We start from the raw sequence: 15,964 nt of genomic DNA on the forward strand, positions 1-15,964 counted from the left end.
CACCAGGCAAACTTTCTTTTTTTTCTTTTTTTTAATGTTTATTTATGTATTGACAGAATGAGACAGAGCATGAGCAGGGAGGGGCAGAGAGAGAGGGAGACACAGAATCTGAAGCAGGCTCCAGGCCCTGAGCTGTCAACACAGACCAATGCAGGGCTCAAACTCACAGACTGTGAGATCTTGATCTGAGCTGAAGTCAGATGCTCAAGGGATTGAGCCACCCAGTGCCCCCAGGCAACCTTTGAATACTACGATTCAATGACTGTCCTTAGGACCAAAAACTTTTAAAAAGGAATCAAATAAAAGCTTGGCTGCATTTCTGGCTTCACTCTCCTCCATTCTCCCACCATCCTCTTTCTCTCTCCATAGTTTTAGTTGATCCAATTTAAAAAATACTATTTGTAGTAATGAAATATAACCAACAGAATAAAATGATGGATCCAAGTAATGACAGACTCAAGATGTGTAAAATGATTATATGACAATCTAGGATAAAGAAAATACATAGTTAAGTACAAAAGTAGGCACAGAGCTTCCTAGTAAACACAGTTAAAGGGCAAGTGAACTATAGTACATGTCTAATTAATTACCTAATGAAAAGATTAATGCAAGATCACTAAGGTTCTATTCTCTAAGAAGAATTTGGAAAATGAAGAAAATTTTCACGTTATGACAATAAATAATCGAATAAGTATGCGATAATGATACACCCAAAAAAAAATAATAATGCTTTTCTTGGGATGCTATTTATTTAAAAAAAAATAGGAACATAGGTTCCTAGATAAGCTTACCAGGAGATGCTTTCCTTCTCAATATGTCACTTGTCAACAGAAGGAAACTGTTAGGTGCTAAATTGCTAACCCTCAGAATGCCTTCTGAGAATCACTGGAACATGTTCTAAAATTTAAGGCTTAGGTTTTAAAAGTAATATTCCATTCAGTGAGCCTCACATTCTAGGTTCTTATACTTCAAGTATATTTGATTTGGGCATAGAAGTAACAGACTTACAGATTTTTTTTTTCTACATGCACATCTTAAAGCTCTTTACCTACAAAGTTTCCTTGATCTGTTTTTCTCCCTAAGTAAATAAGCAACTACAACTAAATTCTAGTCATCAATAGTTGTAAACACATTGAGTCAAATTTGGCAAAAATTAGAAAGTCTGCCAAAAAGAAAAATAAATGCACTTATACATAGCTCTATCATATTATTTCAGTTGAGGTAGGACAAAGACCCAGCATCTGTCAACGTCAAGAGGTCACAACTGAGACCTGAATTTTGTGTCCTGACTAGGAGTGGAAGAAATCACATCATGCCTCTTACTCAAAACCTCAACATATGTGGGACTGTTGGTGGCACAAACTGGGGCAGTTTTAGTCAGATTTGTATCATTCCTTGAAGTCATTTGTTATCTATTGACACTGTGTCCTACAGTAACTACAGCCTGCAAAGAGATTCCCAGCGAAAGTAAAACCCACACATTTGAGGCTTTCTGCCAGTTCCTTTGAATGCAAAAGTTGAATTTTGCATTGTTCCACAGGGAAAGAAAGATTAGTTACAGTTAGCAGCTTTTTCCTGCAATGATTACTGCGGTGAATAATTTAGTTCTCACAGTACACCACTGTGCTCTTCAAGTAAAAGCAGACTCTGGCCAGTCTTTGTGAATACCTGGGTCCTCCAACAGGACGGGAACATACTTCTTCCATATTGTTAAATTTCACCTCAGTGAAATACCTTATTATAGAAATTGTACATCTATTCACGGTTCTTTGATAAAAATGCTACCCAAACACACTGTGAGGAAGAAAATTCTGATGAAGAGGCAAAAAATAATTTTGCTTACAGAAAAATGAAGTTTCACTTGACCACTGGCTTATGTTTCAGCGTTATATTTTAAATGGTCATGGTCTTGACACAACACCATTTGTTAACTGGCCACCAGAGGAAAAAAAAAAAAAAAAAAAGGTGTGATTCAACTGGGCTATTTAAAACTGAGAAGGTTGATTAGGACTAATAAATCAGGTTTCTAAACTGATGCATATAAGCTAATTAAGCAGTATGTGTAAAAATGGCATCTTTCACAGGAGTGGGCACTATTATTATTTTTTCTTAAAAGCTTTAGAATATTGAAAGATAAAACGAGAATATAGAAGCAAGGGACTATTCCCCATCGTACATAGAATAGGTAACCCAGAGGGATAAAGTACATACTTGAAGCTTTGTTTTAGGCTCTGCTTTTAGGGAATCCAATCTAGACATTCATAATTTTAGCTTACATAGCCCTCTGTTTTCTTCTCATAATGTTTCAAAAAGGCAGTTCAACCCTGTGTTCTGAAAACATAACATGGTTCTTGGCTTGTTTATGAACAAGGTTAAGGTTAGGTAAATGCTATCTTTTATTTTGTAACCATATTCATCCATCTTTTCCTTTAAGCCTTCATTATACTGCAAATTAGAAACTCACATGGGCATTAAGTCCTTTTGGGGGAACAAGTTGATAAATAGGTAACATTAAAAATACCAATTTACCAACAATAAATCTCTCTTTGCACCTTTATTTAACTGGAATTTCAATCATTCTCTGTAGACAGATAATTGGTCACTTAAAACATTCATTTACTGTATCATTTTATTAAAAAAATGATAGAAGTTTCTAGAATATATTTTAAGAGATTTTTTTTATTGAAGTACAGTTGACACAAGAGAAAATTTCAAGCACAAAAAAGACTTTAGACTCCTCCCCATTATGTTATCATTTGTAGTGTGCATAACTTTATGCCCAGCAATTCCATTTTAGAGGATTTTATGGAAGTTATTTCCAAAGTGTATATAAATACACATATAAAATGTTTACTGCAGCATTGTTTATATGGTGGAAAGATTTCCAAGATATATTTTCTAGTGAAAGAATCAGTACACAGAACATTGCCACAGAAACTGTGAACCAAATTATATAAAATAAGAATCCACACTATGTAATTAAATACTTGCACACCCATATCACACATAAACACACATGTGTTTCTCAGTGGAAAGATTTAGGTGAAATTCATGTTGATTTGTTAAAATTAGTTATTTTTGATTAGCAGAATGGGATTTGGAGTCTGGTAAAAGGAAATTTTATTATTTATTTTACACGCTTATATTGTTTGAATGCTTCTTTACTAAAAGAGAATATTCATGTAGTATTGTTTTTTTTAAAAAAACTTATATAGGGGGCGCCTGGGTGGCTCAGTCGGTTGGGCTCCGACTTCGGCTCAGGTCATGATCTCACAACTCGTGAGTTCGAGCCCCGCGTCGGGCTCTGTGCTGACAGCTCAGAGCCTGGAGCCTGCTTCGGATTCTCTGTCTCCCTCTCTCTCTGCCCCTTCCCCGCTCATGCTCTGTCTCTCTCTGCCTCTCAAAAATGAATAAACGTTAAAAAAATTAAAAAAAAAACATATAGCTATGGAAAAGAATGATAATTACCTTAAAAGCAAAAGAAATCATATTTTGTTATCCATCTCAAAAATTGCTACTCCTGAAAGCCTTTTTCTCCTTCCTCTGCCTTCTTCTGTATTTGAATATATATTATTCTTATAGTACTTATTTAATTCAATAATATTTATTAAAGTTCCCCTGAGATTCAGTTGTGAAAAATGTATTATCTCTATCCTCAAGGAATCCACAACTCAGAAGAGCAAAGACATGCATTAACAATAAGGCAATGACCAGATGGCTAATATACGGCAAGTATGAACAACATATACTTGTGGGAAGCAGAATTCCAAGTCCCCAAGACTTGCAGCTGGTTTGTACTGACTTTGGCCTTTGGAAAGCATGGGCAGGAGATGGGAGACTGAGAGAAAAGGTGCAGGGATTTCTTCCCCATTTCCTCTCTGCTTAGTCACCCTGCTATTGGGCACGTGCTATGTGCTAGACATATCCTAAGCATATTACATTTTTTACCTAATCTGAGGTAAGCAAAGAAAACCCTGCCTTTAAAGTAGAAGCCATTATTATCTCCACTTTAAAAACATGATATAGACAAATTGCTATGGGTCACAAGGGGAAAAATAGTGAAGCCAGACTTCTAATGGAGGTAAACTGACTCCGGAGCCCCAACCCTAATCTCTATCGTATGCTAGAACTGTCTTGGATAACCTGAACCTATCACTTCAGGGAAGAAACATAACAACTTTTACTCTTGAGTATATGCATTAGGGTTTCTTAAGATAATAGATTGCCCCACACTAATAACTGATTTTTTCCCATACTTGGTGATTTTTTACCCTTGTCACAGAAAGAAAGAGATGACCTTTATTAGGTATATTTTATAATTTTACCTACTGTTGCAATACAACATGAAATGGGTTCACGGCTCTATTTGCCTCTATTTCCATCTTATACCTTCTTCAAGGGGATATGTTTGTATCCTAACATCTAACATGGTACTGAAAAGTAGTCTGTAGTCTGTGGTGAGTTGTCTGACTAAAATTCCCCATGATCTAGAACTGTCTTACAGATTCATCAAACATGTGCTGCCTTCTCTAATATATTGCCATTGTGACTTAGAAGTTTCTTATTTAAAATAAAAATAAAACAGAATGGTAACGTGGAACTTGGTTCTACCTTCAAGTTTTCTATCTTTAAGATTTATAGATAACTTACAGCAAGATTACACATGGTATTTTCCCTTTAATTGATGTTATTTTATAATTTGTGTTATCATTGATGTTAATTTTTAAAATAGTGCTTTAATAATTCAAATTTGGATATATCTTTGAAAATGTATCCAAATGTTGTGGTTTGGATGTGTTTCAAAAGCCCATTAAGTTATCCACAAGTGCCAAAAGTTTGAATTACCTTGCTATGAGCCAATGGAAGTTTTTTTTAAAAGCCTTTTCTATAAGTAAGCTGTAGTTTTCACAGTAGTCCAGAGGCTACTTCTCATGATGTTAAAACTAACAATTATTTATTTAATTTAGGAACCCACTCTGTACCATCTATCATGCAGATGATGACTATCATGTCAGAAAATCTCTAGTCTACTGGAAGTTAGACAACTGGACATATTATGTGAGTAGAGTTGAGATGATACAAACAGACAGACAGAGTAAGCAAGCTCTGGGAAGCTATAGGATGAAGATCTAATGAAGAAAAATTGATGCCTGTGCTGAGCCTTGAAGGAAAAAGAAAGAAGTTTGTGTTTTAGGCAAGTAACCATCAATGCAGAGCCAGAATTAAGTGAGAGCACGTGATCCTTTTGTGTAGGAATTCCTTATGACTAGACTATGGATCATAAAGTGAGATGTGGCAAGTGAAGTGGATAGACAGGCTTGAGTTAGAATGGGAAAAACCTTGTATTAGGCAGTTGGCTGTTTGTCCTGGAAGCACCTGGGAAACTTTAGTCAATATTACACAGAATAACATAATTATATATGTTATGTTATGTAATTATAACATAGAACTCTTTTATAACAGAATTCTTATACTGACAACTTGCACATCACTTCATGATTGAAACTAGAAATAGAAGAAAACTTCCTCAACCTTATAAGGGGAACCTTAGAAAAACATCATGAGTAATGGTGAAAGATGCAAAACTTCCCCCCTAAGATCAGAAACAGAACAGGGAATGTTCACTGTCACCATTTTTATTCAACACAGCACTGGAGGTTCTGGCCAGGGCAATTAGGTAAGAAGAAGAAATAAAAGCTATCCATACTATAAAGAAAAAAGTAAAACTTCTTTTCTAATTGTAGAAAACATGAACCCCTATAAAGAATATATTAAGCATCATCAACAACAACAAGCTGTTAGAACTAATTAATGAGTTCAGCAAGGTTGCAGGATATAAGATCAATATACAAAAATCGATTGTATTTTATTATTAGCAATGACTAATCCAAAAGTGAAATTAAGGAAAAAATTTCATTTATAATAGCACCAAAAATATTAAAATGCTTAGGAATATATTTAACAAAGTAATATATTTAATGAACGCCATATGTGTATATGCTAAAACGTATGAAACATTATTAAAAGAAATAAAAGGAGTCCTATATAAATAGAAAGCTCTCTCATGTTTTAGACTGATAGACTCAATATTGTTAGCATGACAATAATATACAAACTGATCAAACAATTCAATGTAACTCCTATCAAAATCTCAGCTGCAATTTTTACAACTGATAAACTCTTCCTAAATGTCATAATAAAGTGCAAAGGACTCAGAATATCCATCTCAGAATAACAATCTGGCAAAACAACAACCACAAACACTCACAGGGACTCACACTTCCCAATTTCAAAGCTTTCTACAAAGTTACAGTAATCAAGACAGTAGTACTTGCATAATGACAGACACCGAGATCAATGGAATAGAATTAGAGCCAGAAATAAACCCAGCATTTATGGGGATTTGATTTTTTATAAGGGTGCCAGAACAATTAAAAGGGAAAAACATAGTTTTCAATAGATACTGCAGGGACCACTGGATATCTATATGCAGAAGAATTAAACTGTACTCGTCACATTATATACAAAACTTAACTCAAAACGGATAAAAAACTTAAATATATGAGCTACTATTATTAAAACCTTAGAAGAAAACATGGGAGTAAACTTTCATGATCTCGGATTTGGCAATGGTATCTTAGAAAAGACGTTTTAAATAAAACTGACAAAATAAAAAAAATTAAAGAACACCATAAAAGTTTAAAATTTTGTGCTTCAAACAATACTATTAAGAAAGCAAAAAGACTACTCACAGAATAGGAGAAAAATAGTTGCATATCATATGTGTGGTGATGATCTATCATCTAAAATATATAATCAATGCTTACAACTCAATAAAAAGACAAACAATACAATTAAAAATAAACAGATCATTTGAGTAGCTATTGCTTGAAAGAAGACATACAAATGGTTTATAAGTGCAAGAAAAGATGCTCACCATCTTTAGTCATTAAGCAAATGTAAATCAAAACCATAATGAGATATTATTTCACCCACCAGGATAGCTATGATCAAAAACATGGGCAATACGAAGTGTTGGTGAGGATGAGAGAAATTGGAACCCTCATATATGGTATTGGGAAAGTAAAATGGTACAGCTGCTTTTGAAAACAGTCAAGCAGTTCCTCAAATGGTTAAACAGAATGATCATATGTCTTAGCGATTCATATCCAAGAGAATTAAAAACATATGTTTTCATAAAAACTTAAACATGAATGTTCATAGCAGCATACTCACAGTAGGCAAAAAATGGAAACAATTCATATGTCCATAACTGATGAATGTATAAACAAAATGTGGTATATTGATACATGGGGATATTGTTCAGCATATATTTACTGATATATGCTGCAATGTGAATGAACTTTGAAAACACTACGCTAAGTGAAAGAGAAGCCAGACATGAAATGCTACATATTGTGTAATTGGATTTATATGAGACATCCAGAATAGGAAGAATCCATAAAAACATAAAATAGATGTTGACTGCCAAGAACTATGGGGCTAGGAGAATAAGGAGTGATGGCTAAAGGGTTCAGGATTTCTTTTCAAAATAATAGTGAAAAAATCGTTAGTGGCAATTGTACACTCTTGTAAGTATATCAAAAGTCACTGAATTATATACTTTAAAAGGGTTAATGTTATGGTAATAGAATTATATCTTAAATAAAAATCACATGCTATGTAAATTACACAGGAATAAGATTCATTGTAAATGAATGATTGAAAGTACATGCCGATGTATAGTTAAGTGTGCAGTAAATATTTGGTGAAAAATAAATACCATAATGGATTAATATTAGAAATTATTAGAAATTTCTATCAGAAAATTATAATACACTATGTATAATTAAGAATTTAAATTAACCATCAAAATAAACTATAAGATCAGAAAGCAAAATTTCTTTTTGAGAAGGACAACCATTACAGAAGCTTAACCCAGTTTCCTTGTGAAAAAGAAAGTACCATTTTTTTCCAAGTAAATCAACGTAGAATTACAAAGTAACATATAAATATAGTGTTGTCAGAATTACTTGATAAGGGTTATTCCGACAGGACATTAAGTAGGTTCATTAGGGTTCCATTTAGGAACTACGATTTTGCAAAGGTTTTAGGTTAACGTGGAATTTTAGGAGACATTAATCAACTCTGACTTGTAATGAAAGACTGTAATCATGCTAATCCCAGAGTTGTTCCCCAGCACATTCTGTACCTAAAATTGATGAAAAGACTTTTTGTTGTTCACCTTTCACTTGGGAGATATATTTTAAAGGATGGTTATATTTCATCTGAATTTATTTGGCTAAAGATAGTGATCAATTCTGACTTCATTCAAGATGAATATAACAGAAAGCAAGTTTGGTAAAGCTGCCCTTTAAATATGTCATTCCTAACCTCTTTAGTTCCTTTAAAAATGATCTTATCTCAGGTGTGTGTGTGTGTGTATATATATATATATATATACACACACACACACACACACATACACACACATATATCTACCTATATATAACATGCACATACATGTATATGTACATATCATACATATATATGCACATATTTATGAATTAGCAAATATATTTTAGGGGTGCCTGGGTGACTCAGTCGGTTAAGCAGCCGACTTCAGCTCAGGTCATGATCTCGCGGTCCGTGAATTCGAGCCCCGAGTCGGGCTCTGTGCTGATAGCTCAGAGCCTGGAGCCTGTTTCAGATTCTGTGTCTCCCTCTCTCTGACCCTCCCCTGTTCATGCTCTGTCTCTCCCTGTCTCAAAAATAAATGAAACATTAAAAAAAATTTAAAAAAAGAAAAAAATATATTTTATGTTCAGGCAATTAAAAGGTAAATCATATCAGCTATCACATATTCAAAGAGGAAAGAGAACAAAATTTTAACTACAAATTACATGTTACAGCTAAAAGCAAAGGATACGATTTTAGGCTGTAATGCTGTTAGTTTAGAGAACATTGTTATGTTAAAACTGGCAATCAACTTAAGCGGTGAAAATATGTCCTAATTAAGCTCAATATTCTTAGTGGTGAAAGGTGCATTTTCTTGTATACATTAAACAGTACTGAGAGGCACTAATCCTACTGCTCCATAATAAACTTAATTTAGTATCAATGTCTTTCCTTCATAAAAAAATAAATAAATAGTGAGTACAAGTAAACGCACCTACTCTAATCGGACTTGAGGCATTTGCAGAGTGGTTTTATGATTCATACGCCACACGCACGGTAGTTGTCTGCCAGCTTTACACAGGTCTCCAACTATCTTGCAGCTCTTACTGACGACATTCACTCCTGTTAGAATGCTGCTTTTGCTAGATGACGTCCTCAAGATTCAGGGATCGTCATCGTTTGACTTGCCTAATAGACCTTTTTTTCCTACGCACTGTGCTTTCCTATAAAAACAGAGAATACGGCGGTGCTGCCAAAAATTGTGGAGCCCTACGCACAAACCTAATTGGAAAGGGAAAGTGGCTACTTAAACACCTACAGATATCCTTTAGGGGAGCCGTGTTAAACTGGCTCATCTTTCAGATCTGTGTCTAAGGTGCAGGGAGGCATGCCCAAGATCACAGATGGTGCTCAGGTTCCTGACATCGAGTCCTCCTCCATTCTACCGTCATTTCTGTAACAGCTCTTAAATGTGAAGAAAGTACTGGAAAGTTTCCCTTCTTTTTCGTTGAAGGTATGCATGCTGTTTTAAGCGACTTTATAGCAACATGAACATAACTCTAATGAAAGAGGTATTTTTCTCCCAGTCATAGCAACTTACATAATCAAACTGTTCTCCTGCCTGCACAAATACTTCTGGACTCTGGCATCAAGCAAGCTTTATATTCACATAATTGCTATCTCAATGCGGTCACAGCCTTGACCTCTGCTTTTCTTACTTACAGTAGCATACATTCTCTATTGCTGTACATGTTTCATATTTCTCATCCTCAAAAGCTGCCTAATAGTTTATTCTTTTGGTGTACCATAAGTAATTTATATTCCTATAGATGGACATTTAAGTTGCTTACATTTTCCTTTCTTTTAGTGTTACAGTGAATACATTTTTGATATTTTCCCTCCAAATCTTATATTATTGCCTTACGTTCTATACCCAGGTATGGGTTTAACCTGATGAATAATATCTATCATTTTAATTGTTCTTGATTCTTATTATCATATTGCTCCCCAAATGGTTCTACCATTTAAAATGCTGCTACACAGAGCTTTCAACAATAGCCAAATTATAGAAAGAGCCTAAATGTCCATCAGCTGATGAATGGATAAAGAAGATGTGGTTTATACATACAATGGAATACTACTTAGCAATGAGAAAGGATGAAATCCTGCCATTTGCAGCAACATGGATGGAACTGGAAGGTATTATCCTGAGTGAAATAAGTCAGTCAGAGAAAGACAGATACCATATGTTTTCACTCATATGTGGAACTTGAGAAACTTAACAGAAGACCATGCAGGAAGGGAAGAGGAAAAAATTAGAGGGAGGGAGGCAAACCATAAGAGACCCTTAAATGCAGAGAACTGAGGGTTGTTGGTGGGGAGGAGGAGAAAATGGATGATGGGCATTGAGGAGGGCACTTGATGGGATGAGCACTGGGTGTTGTATGTAAGTGATGAACCATGGGAATCTACCCCAAAAACCATGAGCACGCTGTTAGCCAACTTGACAATAAATTATATTAAAAAAATAAAGTGCTTCTACAAATACATAAGGATATCTTTCATTGCACTCTCACCAACAATGGGTATTAGTGTTAAAACTTCTTTTGAATAGTCCAAACACTGTACTTTCTATTAATACGGTAATATAAACTGGACAGCTACGTGCAAAAGAAAAAACTCGGCCAATTTCGTACACCATATACAAAACTAAACTCAAAATGAATTAAACACCTAAACATAAGACCCCCAAACCATGAAACTCCTAAATTAAAACATAGGCAATAATCTCTTGGACATTAGCCTTAGCTACATTTTTCTGGATATGTCTCCTCTGACAGGAGAAACAAAAGCAAAAATAAATTACCGGGATTATATTAAACTAAAAGGCTTTTGTACAGTGACCCATCAACAAAACAAAAGGACAACGTACCACATGGGAGAAGATATTTTCAGTAACAAGTTAATATTCAAAATATATACAGAACTCAAACAACTCAACACCAAAAAACCCCAAATAATCCAAATAAAAATGGGCAGAGGACCTAAATAGGTATTTTTCCAAAGAAGACATAATAGATGGACAACAGACATGTGAAAAGATTCTAAACACCACTAAACACGAGGGAAATGCAAATCAAAACCATAATGGGGTATCACCCACAGCAGTTAAATGGCTAACATCAAAAAGGCAAGAAATAAAACATGTTGTCAGGGGGTGCCTGCATGGTTCAGCCAGTTAAGCATCTGACTCTTGATTTCAGTTCAGGTCATGATCTCACAGTTCATGGGATCAAGCCCCATGTTGAGCTGTGCACTAAGAATGTGGAGCCTGCTTGGGATTCTGTCTCTCTGCCCCTCCCTCCCCCGACTCTCTCTCTTTCAAGATAAATAATAATCTTTTTTTTTAAAAAAGTGTTGTCAAGAATGTAGAGAAAAAGTTAACATTCATGTACTGTTGGCAGGAATGTAAATTGGTGCAGCCACTATGGAAACAGTATGGAGTTTCCTCAAAAAAATTAAAAATTGAAATACCATATGATCCAGTAACTCCACTGCTGGGTATTTACCCAAAGACAACAAAAATACTAATTTGAAAAGATACGCATACCTCTATGTTTATTGCAGCATTATTTATAATAGTCAAAATACGGAAGCAACCTAAATGTCCATCAATAGAGAATGGATTAAAAAGATATAGTGTACACACACACACACACACACACTGTAATATTACTCAGCCATAAAAAATGAGATTTTTCCATTTATGACAACACGAATGGACCTAGAAGCTATTATGGTAAGTACAATGTCAGATAGAGAAAGACAGACTCTATGATTTCACTTATATGTGAAATCTAAAAAATAAAAACCCAACAAAAATAGAAACAAACTCATAAACAGAGGACAAGCTGAGGTTGTCAGAGGGGAGGAAGGTAAAGGAATCAGTGAAATATGGGGAAGATGGTAATTATACTCAACTGTGGTGAGCATTTCATAACGTATAGAATTGTCAAATTACTATATTTGTACAACTGAAGCTAATAGAACATTGTATGTCAACTATATTTCAATAAAAAATAATGTTCTTCAGTTAAGCAAATGAAAACAAAAGAATACACAAATAAAAATAAAATGTTTTCTTAAAGTTTGAAGACTGGTTTGAAGACAGTATGAAAAAGTCTACTATTTTTATTTTTTTACATTTTTACTTACATTTTAGTTACATTGAAATAAGATATATTATTAATTTTTTAAAAAAGAGTAATGAACATGGAAATTATTTTTAAAATATCACCAAATTCCTTTTTATTTATTTTTTAAATTTTAGACAGAGAGAGAGAGAGAGAGAGAGAGAGAGAGAGAGAGAGAGAGAGAGCGCACAAGCAAAGAAGGGGTGAAGGGAGAGAAAGAGAGAGAAAAAAAAATCCCAAGCAGACTCCATGCTCAGCGTGGAGCCCGATGCAAAGTTCAATCCCATGATCCCATGACCCCGGGATCATGACCTGTGCCAAAATCAAGAGTTGGATGCTCAACCGTCTGAGCCACCCAGACACCCCACCAAATTCCTTTTCAAAGGGGATAATAACAGGAGATAAGTAACAATTTGGAGTTTAAAAAAACTTTTTTAAAGATAGTTCAAATATTATATGTTTGTTTTTTCATATTTGCTAAATTATTAAAGAAAATTTGTTATTAAATATTACAGAAAAATAGTTTGTAATATTACATGTGAATAATAATTTTGTAATGATTAATATTATTGAATATACAAAAAATAGTCTTTTTTTCTATGGATACATCATATCTTCAATAACAATTGCCTTTTTCCTTGATCCATTTATATTAATATTTATTTTAATATTATGTTTACTTTTAAAATTTCATTCACTATTAACTCAAACAATTGTTAAGTGGTCAGTGTGTATAACTGGCCCTATGCTAAGCTTTGGCATTTTACAACCCCTCTGTCAAAGAGCGTTACCATCTGGAGGAACACTGAATAAGGAAAATATAGAGTACCAAAGGGCAAGGGTATGCAAAAGACCTCCTTTGCTCCTTTTGAGTTTCCATGTTTGACGAGTGAAGTCACACATGTACTAGGGAGGAAAGCTTCAGTCTGGCAGTCCTTTGCTGCTCTTAGGGGTCTTATCTCTAATATAGACTAAGTCCCTTGGGAGTCAGAGGAAACCTGAAGTCTGTGTTCAAGCTCAGCCAGGGGAAAGTGGAGAGGCTTTGATAGAATGGATCACATTTATGGATCCCCAAAATGACTCAACCTCTTCAGTGAAATTCTCTGGGATAGTATGGGACCGACAACCTTTTTGATGTTACGCAGTCAACATACCCCATCCTCTTTTCTTACTGCATTCTTCCTGTTGCCAAGATGCCTATTTACAGGTGATTCTTTTTTTCTTTCAATGTTTATTTATCTTTGAGAGAGAGACACACACACACACAGAAACACAGAGCACGAGCAGGAGAGGGGCAGAGAGAGGGAGACACAGCAGGCTCCAGGCTCTGAACCGTTTGCACAGAGCCCAACACGGGGCTCGAACCCATGGTCCACGAGATCATGACCTGAGCCGAAGTCGGACACCGAACTGACTGAACCACCCAGGCACCCTTCACAGGCAATTCTTGTCTACATGTGATGCCAGTCATGTTAGAACAGGACCATGTGCTGCATGTTAAAAACGTAATGGGTGCAGAAGTGTTTTGAACACTGAGATGCATTGTATGCACTTTGGTTTTTATTTCTGTCTTGAGTTATTTATTTTTCTTTAAAAAAATGTTTGTTTAGTTTTGAGGGAGATAGAGAGAAAGAGCAATAGAAAATCCCAAGCAGGTGCCATGCTGTCAGTGCAGAGTCTGACGAGGAGATCAAACTCATGAACTGTGAGATCGTGCAGGGGCTTTAACTGAAGATCCAAGAGATTGGTGTGGCTCTGAACTCACAAATGGTTAGATCATGACATGAGCTGAAGTCAGACGCTTAATCCACTGAGCCACCCAGGTGCTCTCTTTGTGAGTTATTTCAATGCTAAAGTGATGAGTTGTCCTCGACCATTTCCACATTCTTTTTTTCACAGGCCAGGACAAAGCAACCCAATGAATAGCAGCTTGGAGTGAGGCTGTGGAAACAGAAATCAAGTGTCTCCCTCCTTTCTTGTAAGAAGTTAATTTTATGTGACAATGTGTCTGCTTCGATCCATTTATTTATTTATTTATTTAAAAAAAATTTTTTTAACGTTTATTTATTTTTGAGACAGAGAGAGACAGAGCATGACGAGGGAGGGTCAGAGAGAGGGAGACACAGAATCTGAAACAGGCTCCAGGCTCTGAGCTGTCAGCACAGAGCCCGATGCGGGGATCGAACTCACCGTGAGATCATGACCTGAGCAGAAGTTGGACGCTTAACCGGCTGAGCCACCCAGGCGCCCCGATCCATTTTTTTTTAATAAACAAAGTAAAATAACTGGAAACTGGAAATATGTTTACAATATGATCAAGTGTTTGGAAAACTTGAATCATATCTCTTGGGGTAGTCATCTGTCACATAAGAGCAAAGAGTAGATACTTCTTGATGGCGTGGTCTAAACTAAAATTTCATTTCCTAAATTTGGATAAGGAGGAAAGTTCTTGGAAAGCAGAATGTAACAAAGCTTAATTATTATACATCAACCTCAAAAAAAAAAAAAAAGTCAAGAAACGCAGTAACTACTGTATTTGGTAAGTTTAAGAAAAATGGTGTAAATGTAAAGAAAATGTTGTAAATATTAAAATCCATAATGCATATACTTCAAAATTAGAAATACTTGAGAAGTGTAAAAATGAGAATAAATTGTACCCTCTAAGCTCATTATTTTATGGTCCTTCATATTTTAAATAGTCTCTGAAATGGATATTCTTATAAGCAGATGGGTAAATTACCTTTAATATTAGACTTCTGATAACCTTTTTTTTTAGGAAAAACTTACAATAACATTAAAAAGTACTTTGCATAAAGTTATTTAGAGGACAGTATGCATGGATGCACTTGAATAATATTTTTGAACACAAAGAAATATATATTGTGATTAGTAATCAAGGCAAGGCAAAGTTATCACTTTTGCATGGGTAGCCCTATCCCTGGCACATGAGCTAGATTTTACACTGGGCACCTGGGGTGGCTCAGTCGGATAAGTATCTGACTTTGGCTCAGGTCATGACCTTGTAGTCCATGAGTTCGAGCCCGACATAGTCAGGCTCTGTGCTACTTTGAATTCTGTGTCCCTTCTTTCTCTGCCGTGCGTGTGTGTGTGCGCGCTCTCTCTCTGTCAAAAATAAATAAACATTAAAAATTTACACTAGAAGTAGACCACTCCACATATCTAAGTCACCAAATATCTGTATCTATCTATTTGTATTTTTTTTTAATTTGCAAAAGGAATATTCCCTTTTACGCAGGTCTACAAATGAAACTTAAGGTGTTGGAAATAACCTGAAAACTTTAACTGCAGACTTCACTTGAGCTCGGACTTCATGTGGACTTCAGCTGGCATGTGCGTTGTGAGAATGGAATGAATCCCAGGAGCAGACATAATCAGTACCATTATTCTCAGCCTTACTTAAAGAATGGTTTATACAGTAATATGAGCAGCAAGAAATCTGTTCTCCTCCTCCAGCTGGAACAGTCATGCTGGGCTGATCTATTTAATAATTACTGGCTAAATATTTACAGTGAGTCGTTTTTGTTTTAAAGCACAGTCAAGATATTTAGAAACTATGATGAGTTTACTTCCAG

Source organism: Panthera leo, chromosome C2 (assembly GCF_018350215.1).
Source record: "Panthera leo isolate Ple1 chromosome C2, P.leo_Ple1_pat1.1, whole genome shotgun sequence".
NCBI lineage: Eukaryota > Metazoa > Chordata > Mammalia > Carnivora > Felidae > Panthera > Panthera leo.